Source organism: Plectropomus leopardus, chromosome 11 (assembly GCF_026936395.1).
Source record: "Plectropomus leopardus strain MGB_pleo_1.0 chromosome 11, ASM2693639v1, whole genome shotgun sequence".
NCBI classification, from domain to species: domain Eukaryota; kingdom Metazoa; phylum Chordata; class Actinopteri; order Perciformes; family Serranidae; genus Plectropomus; species Plectropomus leopardus.
Genome location: NC_142186.1, coordinates 10,120,565 through 10,145,360, shown reverse-complemented (window position 1 = coordinate 10,145,360; position 24,796 = coordinate 10,120,565). Strand labels below are relative to the sequence as shown.

General features: G+C 41.0%; 1 long non-coding RNA gene across 1 annotated transcript; it reads right to left on the bottom strand.

Annotated features, from left to right (window-relative positions):
- On the bottom strand, positions 1-24,253 carry LOC148188202 (uncharacterized). Its single transcript, XR_015777870.1, has 3 exons — positions 24,167-24,253; positions 6,349-6,441; positions 1-273 (listed from the first exon to the last, which is right to left on the bottom strand). It is a non-coding gene; the product is annotated as an uncharacterized LOC148188202 (long non-coding RNA).
- Between the last annotated feature and the right edge of the window lie 543 nt (positions 24,254-24,796).

Sequence of the window (24,796 nt, the reverse complement as noted above, 5' to 3'; positions counted from 1 at the left end):
TCCTCACCTCTCCTTCTTCATACAGTACCCCCGCCTCCTCACCCCTCACCCCTCATCCTCTTTTCCTCTCTCTCCCTTCTCTTCCCTTCTCTGTCTCTTTCTCTCGTTCTCCAGTGATGGATTGACTCCTCCGCGGAGGTTCAGGGCCTTGTTGTTGTGGAGTTGCAGGCGGAGGGACGTGCACAGATGGCGGGGGAACTGGAGGCTGGGGGTGGAGGGTGGAGGCCTGGATCTGTATGTGTGGTCTGATCTCAGCTCCTTCCTCTGCCTCCTCTGCATGGAAAAAAAATGGAGAGCATGGAGCAGGAAGCGTAGGAGGTGGGAGTAATGGCGCTGATTGAAATATAGCCGCGAGCTGGCGGTCATATGCCTCCATTGTTTTTAGCCCCGAGTTTGGTCATCTGTACTTAAAGTTCTCAAGAGGGCAATTGATATAAGATGAATTTCATCCAAGTCTTTGACAAAATCTTCAAAAAGTCTTTGTGATACAGAAGAAGTGAACTTAAAGTTAGAAAAAGAAAGAAATCGAAAGTGTAGATTTTAAGTGTATTCTCAGTAGCCATGTTTCCATACACATATTTTTATCTGCATTTTGATGTATGACATTAGAAATGCTGTATGGACACAGCTTAATGTGCTAAAACTTATTCAATTGCACAAAAATGTTTAAGATCGCATGAGGTTTTTTTTGAGTTGATGAGCTCAATAGATGTGGAAATGACTTTGCGGAATAAGTTCTCTCATTGCACACATTTGACTTACATGACTGATTAGCTGTTTCCTCTGTCAGCGTCTTCTCAGATATTTCCATAACAACATAATTTGGACAGCATGAAACATAGTCAATTAGTCCTTTGCAGATGGGTTAGATGGCGACTTGAGTCGTTTCCGGTTTTCTCACCCTCTACTTCTTAGTCTGTTTTCGGGTGGATTACAGCCAAGCTTAAAGCGTAACCTATGCCTCCAACTTGTAATGAAACTTTGCTTCGTATAGTCTAGTTTATTTGCTCCAAGCCAGTTGATTCTGTTTTGCAGCATTTAGCTTCATAATTGAATGGAAACATGACTAGTATGCGTAATGAAGTGACACATACGTAAGTACCGTATCTTATCCTCATAAAACGGTTCAAGTGATATCCTATGCGAATTGGTGCCTCAGAAATCACGTTATGTCCTTAATGTAAAGTTATAAAGGGTAGGTTTAGGAAAAGAAACATGGTTGGGTGTTTTTACATTTAGGCAAGTAAAGTTACTGTGGTTAGGTTAAGGAAAAGAAACATGGTGAGGACGGACCTTAAAATGTCTCAAAGTTCACTTAAAGTTTACTTGATTCCAAACACCTGTCTTCTGGAGAAAGTTCCAAGGGAAATCCTCTGTTTTGTGACCCATCCAAACATATTAGTGTAAAAGAACAGCCTAGGTGCCGAATGTATGATGCATATATGAAGGCAAGTGCTCTTGTTATAATTCCAATGGTATAGTTAACTTTCCTGGTCTTTAAACATAACCATCCCAGCCAACATGGTAGGATGATGTCATCATGAACAAATGAAACAGGAAGCCTCTGCAAAGTATGCTTGTATTCAGGCCATAGTAACTTTTTAGTCTACTCTTTTGTCAACATGTTCGTAGAAAATTTCAAAAAGCAACTCACATTTGTTTTATTTTTATGCCATGAAGGTTTGTATAAAAAAAATGAACTGCATGCTTGCAGGAACTTGTACAAACAAAAGTCAAACTCATCAAAGTTCTCACTGGACAAACAGTAAACAGTCAACAGGCTGAATACTGAAAACATTATGATCTCTGGTCCGTAGCCTTGCTGAGAAAGGACGGAGAAATGAAACGAGGAGGTTCAAGGGGACAGAGGGGTGGATGGGAAGAGTGGGAGGCAAGGGACGAATGAAATCAGCCAGCTGTAGTTTGATCCGTCCCATGTGATGGCAGGACCCCCCCTTACACTTTGTCTCTTTAACTCTCTCTCTTTTACTCTCTCAGTCCCTAAAGTCCCTCTCTCCCCTGGCTTCTCTGAGCAGAAGGAGGCATCCCCTGGGGGCTCTCCATTTTCTATCACCCATGAAATGATGCGTACAACACCAGCCACTACCCCAACTCCTCTATCCAGAGAACCCCCCCCCCCCTTCCCCCTAAATCCACAGCTCCCCAGCATATAGAGAAGGGTATTCCCCTAACACACCACCTGTACATATATACTTTCTGTATCTTGTATTTAGTAATGTGGACTGGACTGCAGAGGAGCTTCCAGGGGAGTCAGATCATAAAGGAAGACAAACTCTCAGTATCTCATTTTTTTCCTCAAATACCAGCGGCTGAAACACTGGTTCTGAAGACTTTCACTAACATGGATAGTATAGAGGGCATAATTTCACATTTCCAGCTTATAAGACCTTCAGTGGAACTTCAGTGTCTTGTGCTCACCTCATGACATTGTAATGTCACTAGCGCTTTATTGACACAGTTTAGTTTCATATATTAAACTGCATAAGTATATCATTGGAATGATGACTTGACAGAATGCAGACATGTGGGACTCGAGTCATATGACTTTACATGAGTGAGACTTGGGTTGCAAATCTGATCACCTTGCTTAACTAACAATGACCAATGACAAAACACTTGACTTTGACCGCTATTCATGACTTGAGACTTGACTTAGGTTTAAGACTGATAACTTAAAAAGACTTGACTTTTTAAATTGAATGTTTGCTTTTTTCTAGTTACGATTTGTTTTTAAAACATGATACCTGTTGCTACTGCAATGTGCATATAACTAGTAACCTACTAGGACGCGGCAGACCAGCAAAGACCAATGCGTGGGGGCAGTTATCAAGGAAGGGGCACATCCACAAATAATCAAATTTAGATTTAATGATTATGGTAGTAAGAAGAGAGCAGCAATATGCAACATCTGTACCCACAAAATCAGTAAAATGATCACCATACCCAACTTCATCCATTAATACACCAACAACAACCAAAAAAAGGTACGTGAATGTGTATTTTTAGCTAACTTACTAGTTTATCAGTTTATAATATTAGCTAGAAAGCTAAATTTGGCTAGACAGCTAACATTTACACAAGTTTAAACATTAGAGAAACGACCATCAGAATTTCATGTGTCTAGATATGCGATTTTCTTGACCAATAACTTTACCTTGTCTCGCTTGACTTACAAGGACTTGACTTGCTTGTTTTTATTTTTACCACTTTACCCTGGGACTTGAAGAGTAAGACTTACTTATGAATTGCACATGTATGACTTGAGAATGCTATGATCCTTGCACCCAAAGGCTTTTAAAATCCTGTTAGATTAATTCCAAAGTGTTAATCTAATGCCATGGCCTACAGCAAGTAATTCAAATGATTAGTCATGTTGCAGGACACATCCTGTAAAAAGATTTCTCCATGCTCATGTTCAGAAAGTGGTGCTACAAAGGATGGGTGGATAGAACAAACAAAGGGAAAGAAAGGTAAATAATGAATAAGCAGTATTTTGTAAAACAATTTCCCCCTATTCTAAGTTGAGCACACAAGAACAACTGAGATGTATAAATATTATAGTACGCAGAGGCTTTGTCTGCCTGAATACTCAACGTTCTCTTTGTGTGTGTGGGTGTGTGTGTGTGTGTGTGTGTGTGTGTGTGTGTGTGTGTGTGTGTGTGTGTGTGTGTGCGCGCGCATCAGAGAGAGAAAGAGGTCAGGTGGGGCAAACAGAGGATGAGTAATGTGAAAGAGCTCAGATGTGAACGTGGCCGGTAACAATGACGGAGTGACAGGACACATGCCACTGGGTAATGAGAGGTTCACACCTGCATGTTAACCCTTTCCTTTCTGATACAGAGGGACCCCCTTATACACACATATATGTAGACAGAAGCTCCCAACCCTCCAACACACCACCGCCTCCATCCTGGAGCGCCCAACGAAGGTTAAAACCTTGCTCAATGTCAACTCCCCCACTGTGCCCGGGACTCTGCAATAATAACAAGGCAACAGTAAACATGTAGTCATGCAGCAATGACGCAGCCACCCTCAGGGCCAATCAGCAACTAGTTATACAAATGCCAAAAGGTCAAAGTGTGGAAATACAAGATGCAAATTGAATTTTTGATGTAGATGATGTCCTAAATTGGCTGACTGATAGAGCTCAACCTTTGGGCCAAACAATACAGAAGGTTGTGTGGATGAGAATATGTGCAACAAATGATATGCCAGTCAGCTTTGCAGTGTTTAAATTTGTGATCAGTGTTATAATTGATTTTAATTTGACACGCAGCACCATTTAAACAAGAACAAATTACATTCTTCTTCCAGCCACTCTCAGTGGATGATGTTACTGTCATTTACTGGTGGAATGTACTGTAACTACGTACGCCTTTGACAAACTTGTACTTATTTTCTTTTTCTGGTACTTTTTTCCACTCTACTCCACTACATCTTAGAGTGATCTATTGTACTTTTTACTCCACTGCATTTATTTGGCTAAACTGGGATATTAAGTTGCACTTACATGTATGCAGTGGTGATAAAAGAAGAATATTATTATATTTTATAAAACTTAAAAATGAGCCACTCTGTATGATGAGGTCTTTCACCTTTAATCCTTAAAGTGCAGTTTGCTGATAATACTTGCATACTTTTACTTAAAGCTTAAGTTGGAAACTGTTGTTTCAGATTTTTGCCGAAACTCACTCTTATTTTGCACAGCACTTAATGAAACAGTTATGCACATGTAGCATTTCTTATGGCCTTAACGTGTGTGAGCAAAAACATCTAATTAGAGCAAAGAAGTCTCTAATGCAGCTGTCAATCATGTCAATCGTGGCATGTGAAATAAGGTCAACCTAAAGTTCTGATCAAATATGAATGAAGATTTAGGTTTTTTTCGCCTTAAAAACAGAAACATATTTTAGAAAACTGTGTAGTTGTAGAAGCTGGACCAACAAATTGTACTTTTACTTAAGTAAAGGATCCAAATTCTCTCACCACTGCTGACATCACAAAAACACAGCTGCAGTGTATAGAGCTGATACAGTACAGTAGATACAGTATATTCTGTTTGGTACGATGAAGCACCAGAGCACCTTTTCAATAAGTAAGTCAGATGATAACATAGTGAGCACAGTACATACTGTCATTTCACAACAACCAAACTCTCAGATTCGCTCGAAAAACGACCAAAAAGTTTTGAAGTCGGGGTGGGTGATATATTGAATATGCTTGATGTATCGTGACATTGAGTATAAAATGTTATGTTGTTTTTGTAAGCCATTGGCGTTTTGGTTCTTTCGTTCTCCTCTATGGTTCTCTGCCTCACACACACACACACACACACAAAGCAGGGCTTTTACAGGGCTCTAGACCTTGACTGTCAAGTCACATTTTGCGACCATGGAGCTCTGCTGCGATTTGCAAATACTATTAATAAATGAAGTGGAGAGCTGTTGGTTTATTTCCAGCCTACAGTGAACTTAATGAGTGGTAGTGGTGGTAGTGTGAGCAGCTGAGGTGTGTGTTTTTATTTGCATAGTTTTGATCGCAACTATCTAGTCCCATTTTGTGACCACAGAGCACGGTGCGACTTGAAATATTAGTAATAAGTGAACTGGAGAGCTGTTTGTCTGTTGCCCACTCACTGTGAATGAGTCTTTACGGTTAAAGGTGCCGCGCTATCTGTCTGCTAAAGCTAACATCCAACTGCTGACTGAAAATTAACTTGACTGAACTTAAAAGTTAACTTCAAGTTAATAGCAAAAACATCAACACTTCCAGCCCGAGAAGAGCAATGTCCTTCAAAATAAAAGCATCATGGGTCCCGCTCTGATTTATTCAATTGTAACAATATTTTTAAAATTTCTTCATAAAAATACTTAATTTAACTTTCTTATAACCATATTTTATCAACTGTTATTATAACAGTAGCATATTCAACTTAATTACTGTAGCTTCTTTATTAAACTTTATTGTAACTGCATTTCATTCAGTATTTTAACATTAAAGTCAATTTAAAAATATCAAGATATATATCGTCCATAGCGATATAGCCTTCCAATAATCTCTGTCTCTATCCCAATAATATTTTAAAGCCATATTGCTCAGCCCTTATTTGAAGTGACTGAGTGGTTTGAAGCATTTTGCAATAAAACACACAAAAATAAAAATGGCCTGTCTCAAGACCAGGGACTTTTTCCTTTAAGAGTGTGTCAACCTGAGCATATACTTTGTTTTCCCTTCTCTGAAATGTCTTCCTGCCTCAACCTTAACAAACAACAGGTGCTAAACCAGTGTTTAAAACTGAAATCGATCACGTCCATTTCTACATCTTACCTCCTTATCTTTTACTCCGTCTTTTACTCCATCTCTCGAGGGCTGTCACCTCAGTCTAAAGGAAAAACCATCCAGCGTGTCACTCTTGTTTACCTCAAGGACAAGAGAGAACATGTGTGAGAGAAAAAATGGACTATGAATGTCTCTCAGTGGAAATCAACACCTTTAGAAAGCTTTATTTGCATGAAAAGATACCAATAATGTCAATACAATCAATAAAAAGGACCAGAGATAAAGGTAAACTTGCACAATATAATCATCACACATGCACGTTAAGAGGTAAACACATGGTATTATATAAGACTTAAGCGTTATACAAGTGTTTGAAGGATGTAATGCATTTCGATATGTTAAAAAAAGGTGTTACTGTGGCAACACGATGGTTAAAGAAACAATATTAAACTGACAGTTTACTTATACACCTCTGACATTCCATTAGAGTCCACTAGAAACACAGGTAAAGTTTTCTTACAGCGTAATCATCAACAGAATATTACAAGGTAATGTCAGGTCATTAACTTTACAGCTGTCTAATAATGCTTCCCAAAACATTTTTCACATAACATTTAACAGCATGCAAATTCAAACGTTGGCAAACAAATGGGGAAAAAAATATAACTTTTGGCTGCACATGAAACCTAACTATCATTTTATCCTTTCTTTTCCTTTCTTAGCACCCCCTCTTCCACCGCACACCCAAAAACATCTCTCAGTGTGTCTCTCCTCTTTATCTCTGTCTTACTGTTTCTCTGGCTCGGCTCTGAGGTTCATGGGGAGATCTCAACATCCCTAAATCATCATCAGAATGAGAAAGGAGTCCCAGGGCTAATGCAATGCAGATATGTTGTCTTTTGTGTCGGAATATGAGAAAAGGAATTTATGTGAGGCGCTCGGTGAGTCAGAATTCATTTCTTGCTCGAGCTTTTGCCCCGCAGTCAAACGTAAACTGACTGCAGACTCAGCTGGCTGACTGAGTGAGGACACACACAGACATGCACAGGCACACACACACACACACACACACACACACAGGCGTGCAAACTCAGCCCACTCAATATACACGTATGGACTCCCTCAACACTCAGCACATCCATACACTCGTTTTCGTCTCAATAGACTGTGTCTTTTTGCGTAGAGTGGCCTCTCCATCCTTGAGTGACAGGTGTACATGGGGGGCACAATGGCCGCCAATATTGTCCAGCGACCATGGTAACAATGGCCAGTCTCCAGGGAAATGTGGAGCCTCGCAGTCGCCGGGCGTCAGACATGAAAAGAGAAAATTTCAGGTGGCAGTGGGGGAAAAAAAAAAGGAAAGAAAAAACATTTTGAGGGTTTGTGCTAATCAACATTGCCGGCGGCAAGCGCTTTGATAGGGAAAATGGATTCTGATCCTTGATTATAATATAGGGCACAATCTGAAACAGCTCAAACACACATGGAGCCTGAATAAGCAAGCTGAAAAGCAAGAACATGTTCTCTCGTTGACCATTAGATACACGATTGTGATCATTTTCCACAATGGAAACTGAGGAATAAACACGAGCACCGCAATACATCCTAAATGTTCTATTAAACATCTGATTTTGTAGAATGCTCATGGGATGCACAGAGACGGGGCGAATATTAACAATGAACAGGTCTCACTTCAAACAATATGACGCTTGCAATGAAACATAGCCTTGATGATCTCCGCTGATGACGAAGACTGCTTAGAGGGACAGCTAACAAACTGTGGGCGTTTGTGTTTAATGTGTGTGAGCGAGACAGACAGAGAGACAGGGGGAGAGAGGGAGCGAGACAGAGAGTGATGTACTCTTATCAGTCTTCCCAGTCCTCAGCAGCAGCAGATAAACAGAAGTGTGAAGGGCAGTTGCGCTGCGGGGGGCTGATTGACATGGCTGGCGCCCAAAGAATTACACACTCACACACACACACACACACACACACACACACACACACACACACACACACACACACACACACACATTTGCCTTTTGCTTTCTTTACTTGTGCAAATATCCACAAATGCATCATCTAGTGATGGTGAGTAGCACATTCAGTACTACAGCTGTCCAATAGTGAAATGATAGGTCTGAGTGTATGATTCAGTCAGCATTAGTTTAATTCCAATAAATCCAGCGATAATATATCATTTACTCATTAACTGTGGTGTCTTGGTGTGAATATTATAAACAATGAAGGCTGTGATTTAGACTAGTGCAATCTTTTTGCCCTGTGAACCCCTTTATGAAGAATTGTGACCACTGAACACAGCAATGAACTTAGTAGGGACTAGTCCCTGTCACACAGGACTAGTATTATCTAGGGACCTCTCATAATTGTGATGGTTCTGACGATCGTCTGTGATTTCATCCTGTGCAAATCTGCTATGTCTGTAAACTTGACAAGAAATAATTCTGCTGCAAGTAATGTACACAGAAGTCATGTGATCATATCGCATGCAAATTAGGATCTTGGTAAGCATCTTTTTTTTGTTTTTTTTTCACTGCACTTTGTTGTTTCCTCTTTTCTGGTCAAGAATTAACATTAGCAATTATACCTTAACATGAACTAAACATAGCCCTGACTGACCTGGCTTCTTTGTTTATAAACTCCTTTTACTTTGAAAGAGCAGCTCTTTTTTCCTGTTTTATGCTGTAAAGCTATCTCCTCCCTACTGCTTTGTGTCACATAGCAGTAGGTTTCCTCCAAAATCTGGAGTCAGCTGCAGACAACCTTAGAAAAAATGCAGCACAGAGGCCGAGTGAAGCCACCATGGTCTTCTTCATGGTTGTCATAGAAATATCTCCAAATCAATGCCATCATGCTTTACTTATGTTAAAGTGTGACCCATAAATTACCTGTACACTCATTTAGTTGTGATGTATTGCAAATGAAATCAATCACGTATATAGGAGCTAATTTAAGCTACACTATGTGTGTATGAGTGAAGATAAACACTACCTCAGTACCAGCAGCTGAAAGCAAATAGGGGATTAAAGCAGAGGCGAAGAAAAAAGAACTAGCCCATGTCTCAGGGAGGACAGGGGGGAATGGAAATGACTGGGAGAGTCTTGATGGACAGCCAGAATGCATTGCATGTGTGTATTTTTTTGAATGTGTGTGTGTGTGTGTGTAGATGATTTTCGCAGAGAGCATGTGCATATACACCTTTACATGTGCCACCTGCGTATGTTAGGCATGCTTATGCATATTGGTTTGCATTTATGAACCTGTGTGTGCGTCTGCATGAGTGTGTGTGTGTGTGTGTGTGTGTGTGTGTGTGTGTGTGTGTGTGTGTGTGTGTGTGTGTGTGTGTGTGTGCGCGCGCGCGCGCATGGTTGTTTTCAGTGCGCTAGCAGATTATTGAGCAGGCATGCCCCGTGGCACCATGCTGTTCCACACCAAACACTGAAACCAATACCTTTTTGTCGCTGATAAAACTGGATGGCCAGAGATAGGCATGCATATTATCACACATGCACACACACACATGCGAACACACACATGCTGTGCTCAGTCAGAGCTGCTGTATGTGTGTGTATGTGTATGCAGTGGGCTTACACGGGTTTGTGTGTGTTATCTGTGCATGTGTGTGTGAGTAATACACTCCCACAAAGACACCATACACTCTCCCTCCTACTCTTTCCACTTCCCCAGAGACAAAGTCCCAATTTCTCCATTGCCTGCAGTCAGACAGAAAGACGAGGGGGGGAGGCAGCAAGAGAGAGGGGAGGGAAAGAGCGAGAGAGTAAGAGAGGTAGCGAAAAGAAAACTCAGATGCTATCAGCCCTCAGAGAGTCGCCAGGGTCATTGTCATGTGTCAGTCAGTGTAACACAACTCTCCCTGATAAGCTGGCCGATTGCGACGATTGGCCGCGATGGGTGACAGTGCGATACCGTTCTGTGCCGGCGCTCCTGACGAGACACGAAATTAACCCCCAGCGCTTTGCCGATAAACATCTAAAATGGTTTCGGGACCCCAGGGGCTAATGGGAAGAGACGGGAAGCTATCAAAATATCAAATGTGCGTGACAAGCGGCACAAGGACCAGGTCTGTCAAACACTCGCCTCTCCGAGTGTGATTTAACTCTCATGTCTTCCCCCACAAAGCCTGGCAGCACCAGCGCTGAGAAATGAGCCACTCGTCACCCTCCTGTCTGCACACTGTGAAGTCATATTTTAATAGACATATTTATTTAGGCAAACTGGTGTGGGGTTCAGGTTTTTAATTAGGTAAACAGCTCGTTGGAAGGAATCAATGGCGATCCGTTAATGAAGGTCGGCCCAGGCTAATAGCTGAGGCCTTTTCTGTCTCACAGCGTTGAAATTCTCATGAAAGGAGTGAATGCAGTCATCTTTTTTTGTCTAGAGCTGGTCGGGTAACAGATAGCTCTATTTTGAGTAGAATGTGTGCAGTGTGTACCTGTGTGTGTTTTTGGGTTCATGTCCTTGGCGGGATGTTTAAAGGACAGGAGAGCAAGTGGTAGCAGACAGAGAGGCCTGTGTGTGTGTGTGTGTGTGTGTGTGTGTGTGTGTGTGTGTGTGTGTGTGTGTGTGTGTGTGTGTGTGTGTGTGTGTGTGTGTGTGTGAGAGTGTGTCTCTCATGCGTCTCAGCTTGGTGACATGTGAAGGTGATGGGTGTCACCAGTGTCCCTGTCGTCTGAGGGCATGTCTCTGCCTGCTGGCTCTGACACCAGCCTGACTGACTTATGATCAGGATTTATCATCTTGATTTATGATGAGCCTGGTTTGTCCCTCTCACAGCCAGGGAGATGGCGAGGCCGGCTTTGTGTGTGTGTGTGTTTGTGTGTGTTTGTGAGAGAGCGCTTGTGATCTGGCCCATAGGCGCAGGAATGACCATCTAAAATGTACCTGATTACAAGTCATTAAGCCTAAACGTCAGCAAATTGGTTTGATTTCTTTTGAAAATATGGCTAAAAAGCAATGAGCAAAAGGATATTCTTCAAATTGCTAGAAATTAGGAAAAGGTGACAAGAAAATGACCCCAAAATTAGTTTGAAGAGAGATATTGAGAAAAACAGTAATAAAATTAATTATTATTTTTATTTTAAAATATGGAGAATTTCCAGAAAACTATATTTGTAATATTATTTTTGTAATATTGTTAACTATACTATCTGTATATTTGTATATATATTTTTGTTTTTTCCTTTTTTTAAGTTTTTTTTTGTGTTTTACCTGACCATAAAATCTGACAAGTTGATAATACTTAAAATAATCTTGGAAACTGAATGTCTTGAAAAAGAAAGTGAATATTACTATTATTCTTAATTTATGTGAATTTTATGTCTAATTGTTACATTTTTTTTAAATGTAGGTATATTTACTTATTTTTGTGAAAGTGTTGCATAAAAATGACAAGTGAAATTACTTTTTTTTAAGTTTTAGCAAATTCAGTAAACAAGTTGAGTCTAACTAAACTTGATCATCACAAATAGGATTTTCACAATGATGACGTGAGGAGACGAGGAGATCTGCAAGTTCTGTTTTATGAACATGTTGATGAAAATACAATATGATTTACAGTTTGAAACGTAGCAGAATACTGACAAATAAATGTAATGTAAATGTGGATTACCGAAGTATTATTTGATTAAACTTGTCATTTTTAAGTTGCAACAACTTTACAAAATCATGTAAATATTACTAAATTTTAAGTAAACTTAACAATTAGAAATGAAGTAAACATTAATTAGGACTAATAGCTAAATTTACATTTATCAAGGTAATTGGTTCCCTGGATTTTTAAAATTAAAATCGACTTGTCAGATTTTACAGTGCTCTTTTTTACCTTTTTTTTTTTTTTTTTAGGAAACTTTTCGATAATTTTTTTGTAACCCATATCTTGTAACTTTTTCCTGTGTTTTTGAAAGAAATCGAGCCAATATGCTCAGGTTTCACATTCACCAAGTTCCCCTGTTTCACAAATCCAGATGATGAAAAAAGCCAAAACAAAAACACGACTCTGGAAAGGGAGTGAATAACACTCCTCTCCCTCAGCAACTAGGAGGCACTGTTTTGGGTTTGAACTGCATCCAGTGTGAATATCTGTCACAATGCATGTAAAGTGGGGTGTTGCAGGAGGTGAAACTGATGCTCTGCTGTTTCCCTAGATGAGTAGCAGTTCGGAAAACATACTTCAAGACCGAGTGTTAATTGAAATGACTTATTAAAATGTTTCAAAACTGCGAACGCAAGGCCCGCATCGAGCACTCAGCGCATGCAGGGTGTTACCGCGGCCCAGCTCTGAGTCATTTTTGCCTTCATATTGTGCTGTAACAGGCAAGCAGAGTCTTGACTACTAAATGCCAGGCACAGGGACATGGGGGCTATTTAGTAAACATCTTTCAATTCCATGCCAGCCGGCTGGCCGAGCAGCCAGGCAGCTCTTAGCTTCTCTCCCCTCTATGTTGGGATGCAGAGAAACAGGCCGTCTACAGACCCAGGGGATGGAGGGATGAGAGGGGAAAGAAAGGGAGGAGGACAGAGGGGGGAGAGACAGAGAAAGAGAGAAGGAGGGCACTGGAACACATCCACAGATTAACCCTCACGGAGGAGATGGAAAATAGAGCGGAACTGAACATACTCGTCTGTGTGTGTGTGTGTGTGTGTGTGTGTGTGTGTGTGTGTGTGTGTGTGTGTGTGTGTGTGTCTGTGGAGAGAGAGAGAGAGAGAGAGAGAGAAAAGATGAACGGCGACATTCAGAAGCGTCTGGGCACCACAACACAGAGGTGCCCATTTGATGCTTCTGCCATGCAGTGGACATCAACAATAAAGCAACAAAATCCACACCTTTAATTCCCCAATGCGACCTTCTACCCTTCCGTCTCTCCCTCCCTCTGCACCCCTCCTTCCCTCCAACAGCCACAGCTAATCCTCTCCTTCACACTCCCAAATAAAAGCAGCAGAGAAGGGAGGAGAGGACAGGAATGGGGGGGGGTTAGGGCAACGAGGGGTCGCTTGTCGCATTGTGCCAAACCTTCATCCATAGATATGGTATAGAGTTCAGTCTAATAGAGAGGCTTTGTTTGAATGACAGGAACATGTGTCTGTGTGTGTGCGCATTCACCACTTCGTAGAGCCACAAATCTGTTCACACTATCATGTGTGTCACCATCAGTTCTTATCTGGGGACAAAGATCCTGCTCTCATGGGATAACACTAAAGATAGGGTCTAGGCTTGAATTTTAACTGTAGATCAAGGTTAAGGTCAGGGTTGGGGTTAAGTATGTAGTCCTCACAAGTGGTAGTGGAAATGTGTTTGTGTGTGAGTACTCTTATGGTAGTCATTTTTACATTAGTAACACACTCACAGAACTGTATGCACCCGGGGTCAAAGGGGTTCACACCACCTCATTTTTTCTTTGTTAGTGAGATTTGTGATTTTTTTAAAAAATATTTGGAGATCAAGATCTTTGACTTCTGTACTTCAATCGGTTTTTTTGTGTATATGTTATCTGTATTGCCTTCTTGAGTTAGCGTACAATGGTGTAGGTTTGCTTAAGAAACATGGGATTTGGGGGGACCAGCTTGAAAATTTTGAGCATCAAACACTTAATTATCCTTGTGAGTTTTTAAATGCACCAATTTGTGCCTTTTCTGCATCATTTAACGTTGTAAATGTCTTTAATTCTGAAATCTACACCTAAGTTAGCATAGATCGTACTGTAACTTAACACAGTGTGTAATGAGGTGTTAGCTAACGATACCTTACAGCAGAGTTGACGAGTAATGCTTACAAATAAATACCTCACATTTCTGTAGTTATGACTAGGAGAATATCTTAAGTTTTGTGATAAGAAATCTCTCACTAGAAGTCATTATACTGATCATAAACTACACCAGACAACCATATCACCGGAAATATGCATTTTATTAGCTCAACTAGCACCTTTTAGTTAGCTAATGTTACAGCTTAGCTGAAGATGACACCATTAATGTTTCGATCTAGCGCTGTCAAGCCTTTGGTCCATTGGTAGATGCACGCTTCCTTCTGTGCAGTGACATTGCACGGTCTGTGGATTATCTTGAGTAACAGAGTCATCAATTTTGGAATTAATGATTGCTGTTGAGTTTTTTTAAACATGGGTTTGGCGCTTTGAGAAGCACAAGCCAAGTGCCATTTGATATTGGAGAGAAGGCAGACATCTCTACAGCTGATATCTTCACACACTCAGCAATTCATATCAAACAACTGAGATTGAGAAATAGCACTACAAGTGAGAGGGAAAATATGCATTTTTGATTTTGGGGTGAACTGTCCCTGTAAAGTGTCTTGGTTTTTGGCGTGCAACAACCAGAATATAATCATTTCTCGATGTAATAACACTTAAAAAGTTGACAATGTACCTGTCATATTAGTTGTAAAAACAGAATTGTACCTCTCTTGCTTATTAGAAATTGAACAGGTTTTTTAATATACTTTACAAGATAATCCTAGCTTCATCTTTTTTAAACTTATTACATTATCTGGAAGGAATCGAGTTATCATTTGCTACATTCTTCAGAATTGCACAATACTTACAGCACAAGTTCCCAAACATAGTCAATGTTTACTTGCCTTTGATATAATTCTAGTATTATACATCACATGTTCCTGTGAAAGCTGCCGTGCGTGCGTGTGTGCGTATGTGTACATGTACGCTCCTTGTATCTGTAGTTGTGGAAACAGTGGGCTGTACAGATCCAGATACACAGTCAGATACACAGGGGAATAGCTGTGAGTGAGTACTGTTGGTTTGTTTGACAAGGACCTCTTACCCCTGTCTCTCACACCTCAGATAGAGAGACAAATACATCGGGATGGCAGATAGAGGCAGATAGCAGACGAGTGAAAGGGAGAGCAGAGAGAGTAGAGAGAGAAAAACATAAAGATAGACCACGAGGTGTTGAAGACGGGCCTGGGGAATAGGAGGCGTAGCATAAAGGAGCAGGAGCAAAGCGCCAAAGGAGGGGCGACAATAAAAGGGTTGGGGAGAGAAGGAGAGAATTAAAGGAGGAGAGGGGTTAGAGAGAAAGGGAGGGGAAAGCGAGAGATAAGGAGGGAGAGAAAGCTTGGCACTGCACCGGGTAGTGGAGGGTTTATTATTCTCTGTAGCACTCAATCAAACGCCGGCCCTCTGAACAGAGAGCAATGCTGGCGAATCATCCTGGGGGCTTTCTCTCGCTCTTTCTCTCTCTCTCCCTCTCTCTTTCTTCCTCTCTCAACACCCTCCACCCCCCACCCCCCTGCTCTCTCTCTCTTTTTTTCCTGCGGTGTATGAGTGCTATCCATCTGTCAGCTGTCAGTGCCAGTGAGAGATATACAGAGCTGTCACTTCGCGTCAGCCCAGGCTTGGGAGGCCCTCTTTTGCAGCTGCCGCTCTACACATACTTTCCCTATGGCAGCGCAGGAGCGCTGCCATTAAAGCACGAACACGAGCACACAAACACTGACGTTAGACCGACATGCTGGTCAATTAAAAACTTGATATTAAGAAGTCAGCGCTATCCACGTTGGATGGATGATCATTTCTGTGAATATTACTATAGTTATTTTAATGTCCTTTATAATGTTTTATAGCTTTTCCACAGTATAAAATGATTGCATGTCTTTTCTTTTGCAGTGAAACACTAAAATGTAATATGAGTCATGAATGCCATTTTTTTGAAAAGATATCACTCTCCAAGCTATAGAGTGCCAAATTGAAACAGAAACTTCCACCCTCTGTTTCAGAAGAAAGACAACCCCATTCAAAATCCATTTCATATTATGTAAGTAAAAATAAGCCTCAAACCAGAGCATGTCTCAACATTATGTTGTGTGGTTCACTTTATATGTCTGTGTAAGGATGGCCTTTAACAAACACCATTTTCCATCGACCATTATGGGTCAAACGTCATGGCTCAACAGGAAGGATTAGTCCATTGGCAAGTTATAGGGCCACTGTAGAGGACTGAGTGGTGTAGAGATTCTTGACCTGGATCAGAACATGTTAGCCTGACATGCAGACATGTAGCCACCGTGACCCCACCCATTGGTGGACCCATTAGAGTTTGGCATTTCGGCTGTCGCCATCTTGGTTTTCTTGAGAAGTAACCGTATTTGGACGAGGAGGCTGAGGAGGAGTGAGGGGTGGCTCTGGCTGGAAGTGGAGGACATTATCAGTAAACACATACAGACAGGTGGCGCACCCTTAATTATGCATAACTTTAAGCCTTAATATAGTGTAAACTCGTGAGTAACATAAAAATGAATTCCCTGCACAATTGTCATGCATGTTGAAATTAGCTATAGAGACCAAAAACTTCTTTACCAGGCTGTAAAAATGTTAATTTTTTTTCCTGTAGAGTTTGTAGAATTTAACACAAGGGTCAGTGGGTATTGACTCTGTCTTGGAACCAGCCTCAAGTTGCCATTAGAGGAACTGCAGTTTTTGGCACTTAGATATTGGCATCGTTTCTCAGCCTTGTAGGCTGCCATTTGTTTTTTCTGTCTATTTGCCTCACATTTTTTGCAAGAGCATCTTGGACGCAATAAGTTGAAAAACTTCAGCTTAACGGAAAGTGGTCAACATCATTACCATTTTTTTCATGGTTCAATCGGATGAATTGAGAGGCAGGCCTTCTGTGGTGGCAATAAACTAGTGGCGGCTGTTGCTGGATACCTGTAGCTATATGACTTTACCAACCAGAGTTACCATAGTTCTTCACTCAGTTGTCAAATGTTAAAACTAAACATCAGAAAGTAGTTAATATGTTTAGATATGTCTTGCAACTTGCCTAAGGTGACACTGAAAGTGGGCTAATGCTAGCTTAACAAACTATGAACTGTAAACTACCTAAAATAAATACAGTTTAAATCAATGAAAAAGAAAAGAACTACTCTAATTTGCTGCCAGGCCTGCTGTTTTCTGTTGGATCATTGTAACTGCAGTTGATATATAGCTGTGGGTTTCCAGCAACAGCCACCATGAGCTGGCTCCTAAAAAGTGCTCTGTCTGATCTGTGCTGGCTTCAATAAAAAAGCAGCGCCTGAGGTGGGACGATTCTTACCACTACAGAGTACTTCCACTTCTGATTTTTGTCAACATGAGAACCCCTGTTCCGCCACCTCCTGGTGAGTTGGTAAACACCCCTAAACACCTGTGATACTGTGTTGCTGACATAGCTAGCTTTATGCTGAAAAAAAAGTGATGAAAATTTCCCAGTGAAAATGGATTAAAACTGTGCCGTTATTAGCTAGCTGCAGTGCAAATGACCAAGAGGCTGTAGTGCTAGTTGCAGCATTAACACTGAGCCTTTCCAGTCAGCTGCTAACTTCACACCATGGGCACAGTGCACCTAACTGCTGAACATGGGACCAAGTTGACTATTTCTGCAAGGCAAATGACTGACTCATTGTGAAAGATGACAAGCCTGGATTCTGAATTTTAAAAGGAAGTCCTTTGGAGTACACTGAACAAGGACTAAAACTATTGACTGAAAGGGGTGAGTGTGTGGTGTGACGCACTTTGGCTGTGATGAATACAAACAACAACTAAGCCTCAGGAAAAAGATCAAAGAACACCAAGAATCACTTGCTCATAAAAAGGCTGATGACACATTAAAATGCGTCTCATGTGAAGCAAGTGAGAAGCCCATAAAAATGTATTTTTGTTCAATATCTATATAAAAAAGTTTATATTAAACATTTATTTTACCCACAGAGGGACCATTTGTATATCAATCAGTCATGCTGTGTCACCTTAAATTTGTGATGAAAACTTTTGTTCTCACATTCCTCTATGGAAAACAGCAGGCATATTAATTGATTGATTGGTGTTCAACAACAACAGAACTATATAAAAAAAACTGTAAACAAACTCTCACACAAGTCTCATTTTTTTAGTTGTATGCTCAGTACATGCCAAACACATGCATTTTAGCTAAAAAACCTTAGTGTTGGAGTCTGGCTAAGAGTCAAGCATAGATAAGTTTCACTTTCAGTTCAGTTTTGTAATGTTTTCTAGCAAAAATGCATGGCTTTGGGAAGTGCTGAACTGGATAAATGAGACTTGAATTATGCTGCAAGGGTTTTATTAAAAGTTTGTTAATACGTTTTGATATAGTTTTGCTGCTCTCAAACATGATCCCGTCACTCAACGAATTGCTGTGTTCCATAGAAGCATGCAAGAAAAATTATGTTTTTTTTTCCACAAATTCAAAGTAAAATGGCATGAATAAGTGATACACAAATGGAGCTGTTGTGGTTGAAGTGGTACTTTAACCAGATATACATTTTGGCACAATCTAAGGAAATGTATGTTGTATGTCATGCATGTAATTAACTACGTGCAAAAATACATCTGATGTGGGATATATAACCAATATATGTGTATAAATATGAATGTCCAAAACACATGCATTGATAATGTCATACAAATGCTGAATTAGGGTCTTGCTGGTGCAAAATAGGCAGTTGTCTAGGGTGGCACTTTGGCAAGGGCAGCATATCATATGTGTGCCAGCTATTCATGAGTAAAATCAGTAACCAGTAGCAATAACTGCATGCTTCTAGTATACTAGGCTATGCTTTCTGTAAGCACAATGGATTGCTGAGATGTGTCAATCGAGCTTCACCTTCAGCCGCCTCCCGGCCCCACCTTTCACAAGCCAGTGGCAGCCTGGCTGACAGGCAAGGATAAGGGATCAGGCAATGATACTGACTTAAAGTTTTCCGTGTCATTACAGTCAAATGTTAACAAATTGTGAGTCTGAAAAGTCCCTGGCTTGTTTACTCAGCAAGCAAGGATGTAACATTTTGTTTATGTTGTAAACATTTTTTTGGAAGTGAGAGAAAGTGAATTCTTGCAAGAGAGATGGTGTTGAAGACTGGAAAATATGTCAAGCATTGTTGGCGCCCTTGAAAAATTTTTCATGAATGGATAGAGTTGAGCAGAAGTTTGGTCTGACAAAACACTGTGTACACTTTTGAAAGGTAAGCTTTATTTGCCCTTTAGTTGACATGTCCAAGTCCATTAGTCATGTGTTTGATGCACAACTGCACAGAGAAAGTGGTATATAGAGAAATTTGCACCTGTATTATTTAGCTTGAAGAGCAGAAATTCCATTTTTATATTGTTTTCTGCCTAGAGTGGCAAAAGTGCATGCGCCAGCCCTGGGTCCTGGCGCCTGTTTTGGTCCAATTCAGACAGTGCAGAAATGGCAGTACAGTGTGCCTGGTGTGCTCCATCTGATTGGGTCCATAGACAGCATAGGTTACAGCTAAAAAGTTGAAAAAATGATTTCAATCTAGGTGTATACTATAGTTATGGATTGAATCAAGATATGGTGGCTTTGCTGTAGCATTGGTACTTTTTCATGAGTGTTGTAGTTATTTGAGTAATTGTAAAGCATTGAAATCATGAAGATTTTAAATGTATACTAACAAGTGGTGCAGTTGATGCCAAATATGAATTGTACACCCCAGGAGGACACTTAATGTTTTTCAAAAGACAGATGAAGGAAATGCTGAATGAGAGATACAGAACTCCGACTGTTCTAAGGCACTGCCTAAGCTTTCTTAAGGCAATGTAATGAATCAAAATTTGTACATATCATACATAATCGTGAGCTAGCAATTTGTGTATGATCCACATATCTGGGAAGGCTGTGATCATGTGATTTATGCACTGACAGAAGTAAAGAATAAAGAAGGAAGCAGCCCTGTAAGATGGTAGGTTGAGGAGGTGGATGGGTCACAAAACACAAATTTACCAGTAAGAATGGTGTTTTGAACAGTGAGAACTTTGAGTCATTTTAAGGTATGCTGTCACTATTTTTGTTAGTGTTAACCTCTGTAACTTACTTGCGTGAACCTAACATCCGTAACTTTACATTAAGTATGTAACATCATTTGTGGGGGTGCTACTTATGTATGATGATATGCTGCAGAGCTAGTTTGAACAGGATGTTAGCTTTATAATGGTGGCCTAAAGTGCTCAATGACAAGATGTGCAAAATCTGGTTTGACAGACCACTCAAACTGTGATGCACACAAAAGCGCATAAATCACCATTGAAACCTGAACATGACCACCTAGTAATATTAATTATTACTCACATTAATTTGCCTTTCTAAACTTAAAATTTGGTAAAGAAGTCAGTTCTTTTTTTCTAGTATTCAAGGCCCTTAATCCCATTGGATATATAAAACATATTGGTCATCTGGCTATAGTAAAGCAGTGTCTTTAAATTATATTTTGTGTTCTGTTTAATATTGGCACCGTATCAGAGTCCTGATAGAAAGCTGCAGGGGTTTGTGCATGCATGTGTCTGTGGCTGGTGGTAACGGGTGTAAAACAGGATGACTGCAGTGCCAAACTCAAGTAGAGTTGAAAGGGTGGGATGGAGGGGTAGGTGGTTTTGGGATGGATATGTGTGTATAGCGGGGGGCAATTACACAAATTAATTGCAGGCCTCTGCTGACACCACTCAGGAAGAAGACATGAAGGGTACACATGTGTGTTCTATGACAACAAGAGAAAAGGGGATGTGTGTAGCTTCCTTCCATGCCTTCCATTTGTATATGTTGACAAGATTGCCGGGTTTTTGTGCCTATTGTGCCACTCCTGCCATTTCAGCGCCAATTGTGTTGGGTTTTCGGGGCCTCGTTATTAGAGGGTGACAGATTCTGGGCGGAAACAAACACGACTCTGACGATTAACACCATGTCACCATGTCAGCTCATACGGTAATCCTGATATTCTGTCTATCGCACATGTGTGCAGAGAAAGGGAGGGGGAGGTGAGAGGAAGGGACAGTGAGAATATCATAGAAATAGAGAGGGGGAGAGAGGAAGAGGCACAGCCTAGATCCCAGGAGAGACAGATAAAGCCGTGTCGTTCATTGAGGACATTGTGTACGTGGCGGCGTACTGTAATGCAATGTTAACATTCCTCCCAATCCCTGGCTCTCCACGGGGAAGAGCAAGGCCTGCTGGGGGATCTGTTTAGTTGATCAGACGTGCCAGTGCTCTCGCCAGGCGATGGAATAGACTAGTGTGGGATACAATAGGAGAGCAGGGCGTGACAGACTAGGATGAGATAAAGGATACTGCTGAGTAGAATTGCATTGTAAGGCTAAGCATGAATAACATAGCAAGCAAAGGACAAGATGGTCTCGAAAGTATTGTGTTTAGTGTGGGTTAGTGTTTGGATACAGCTGAGTAGGGTGTCATGGGTTAACATACAGCAGATTAGGATAAGATATCCAGGATTGCACAGGTTGCACTTCACAAACTAGTTCACATGTAGAGGTAAACCTATACGAGATATTTATACCAATTGACAAGTGTAAATTTTGTGTTGCTAATTAAAGCAACTGAAAAAGTTAGATTTCTAATTTATGACTTGTCTAGAATGAAGAGTAAATGTGTGTTCAGATCAGACAAAAAGAAAATTTTTATCTTGTGTTAAAGCCTTTACACACCAGAGGCGTGACGAATGTTATTCAAAAACTCGCCTGCAAATATTTTGCATAAAAACTATACATACCGGCAGCAATGCAAAATTGCGACAGTTACAGTCACTTGATAAATAAAAGGTTCAGAGAGAACTTTTTTCTGAGTAAATTGTTATGCAGGGTGTATGTCTAGGGCTTTTATTGTCAAAGGTATGAACAGGATTGGAGTGGATCGTGTATGCGGTGCATATGCCAAGGTTGAAAGTAGTAATAACGTTTGGCATCGTGGTTTGGACTTTTTCCTTTTTCTGCGAGTTTACTGTCTTTATAAATTTTGTGCCCTTTTTATATTATGTAGGGTGCTGAAGAACAGAAATGATCCAACAGGTCTGCCATTTTTTCGATGTTGTGACGTGACATCTATTCTGCACAGTTTGAATAGTTGAGTCCTTTATTCACGGTGCAGAAGCTCAGAAAGATTGACCATGTTCCTGGAAAAAATGACGTTGCTTTTTCCGCACCGTAATATTTGCATTCTGTGTGAAAATACTCATGACAAAAACAGCAGTTTGAAAAAATATACATAATGATGGGTGTATTAAATATACGAAATGAAAACGCCCCCTTGTGCAAAGGCCTTTACTCGCAAGAATACGACCGCTGGAGTGTCTTTTTATTATTTATTTTGTGCTGACTAATTGTAGAAGGCAGCTAATGCTAACAGTAACTTTGTTCATTGTAAAGTACAAATGCTGACTAATATTTTTTATTTTCGACTTAACATGTAGGCCTGGCTTCACTCACTCCTCTGGAAACCCTTTTCTTTTTTTTCTATCTCTGCACATTACTCACGTTGAGTCTAAGAGCTCCGGGTGCCCACATAATGTGACAATAAGAGCGTTCTTAGTCTCTCCTCCATATCTGCTTCCTGGTGATGTCAGGAGACTCTCAACCCTGATGGGCTTTCAAGACACAGGGGCCTGTGTTTTTTTTGCTCAAGTTTAAACATTTGAACTCACATATTAATTTTCTGTAAGCATTTAAATGTTGTTTCCCAAAATGGAGCAAAATATAATTTCTTTATGCACTTATGGGTAGTTAAAGCTATGAAAAAGCAAAACAGTTTATAAAATGATCGTATAAATTGGATGGAAAATCAGATCAGAAGATCAGAAAAGTATCATATAGTAACCATAGCTAGCACATAAGTTTTGAGTGCAAATGGTATTAGATAATGTAGAGAATGGGTATTACATTGATATCAAGCTAGTAAACTTGACAGGTAAAGCATGGCATTGTAGAGCAGAATGGCATATGATATTTAACAGGATGGCAGGACAGACTGACTTGACTCAGGCTATGACTGTTGGGACAAAAACACAAAAACAATAGAGTACGATAGAATGAGTTTGGATTGGAGGTAAAAGCTTATTATTGCATTGGACACAGTAGCTTTGCAAAGGAAGGTGAAGCTAGGCCAGTTTATCCACGGGCATTTTTCTATCAGATTGTAACTCAGCAGCACTCCAACTGCAACTCCAACGCCTCTGTGGGCAGATTGGCTTCACCTTCACACTCTCAATCAGCTTTTCTATCATAGAGGTGTCACATTAACATACATGCATGCACACACGCCATACAAAATAAATGGCAACTTGCAGATGGGCATGTTTGTGTGCGAGTAAACACGCACACACACATGCTCTCTACCCCCTCCTCCAGCACCTCTCAAACCCATTATTGGCAGCAGTTCAGTGACGGCTGTGTGACTGCCAGTACTGCGGATCTGCTCCTGGAGCGAGCTCTCCCCATCAGCGCTGGCTTGATTACCCTGATGTATGCACACCCAGACACTTGACAATCTCTCAGCATTTACATATGCAGCCTCAGCACTCCACACTACTTCTGATCTGAGGTGTGTATGTGTGTGAGGGAGAGAGGGTGTGTTTGCGAGATTTACTGTGTGTATGTGTGCGAGAGTGTGAGTGTTCATAAGGCGAGTGGGAGAAGATGAGGAGAAAGGAGGAGAGAAATGGCAGCTCTCGCTCGCTAAACGTAAAACAAACAAACTTTAATCCGACGCCGAGCCCCTGCTCTTCAAAGCCGAGACGGAAGTAAGAAGGAGAGAGAGAGAGAGCCGCCTCACCTAAGGGCGCGCGACGCCGTAAACACACAAACAGAGCGTTTACCAGCCGGCCCGTTATTCACTCTCATGTCAAACACATAGCACTCAGAACTAACTACCACACACACTACCGGGGATAGAGCTGTGTTAAAACCCTCACAAAAGCCTGCACTTGACTGATGTTTTTCTTTCTTTTCACATGAAAAATCATCATACAAACAACCCCCCCCCCCCCTCGCCCCCAAACCTGATTCAAAAGGGCCTGCCTCTTGTTCTTTCTTTCTTTCCATCTCTGTCAACGTGAGGGAAGTGTCGATGAGAGGCAGAAATGGAGAGAGAGAGACAGAGAGAGAGAGAGAGGAGGTCTGGGGAGTTGCACTGTGTCGATCCTTTTTGGCTGGCGCTTCACAGGGAAACCGGGCTCGGCTGATCATCATTAAAACGCACACAACTTGACATGTTTATTTAATGGCTGCTCCCGGCAAAGACGGCAAGCTGCTGCTATCTCTCACCGTCACATGTTGATCTACCACCGTTGCCATGTGTGTCTGCGAGTGTGTGTGAGAGAAAGAGACAAGTGTGTGTGTTGGCATTAATCTTCTCATATGTGCCTTTAATTTCCTGTATGCTGTATATGAAGATTTCTGTAATGTGCAAGGCGACTCTGTTACTCTGCACTGTGCAAATAATGTAAAGTCAGGTCAGGCCACTCGGTGTTTGGATTAAGTGGATTAAAGTGGTTGTTTTTCATACCACTGCGATATTTACACTAGATTTTACTGTGACTGAACATACAATACAGATTTCCACCCCCCCCCCAAAATCTGTAATCTAAACAGTCCACGCCTTTAGTTAACATGCCAACGCAGCGCCACCC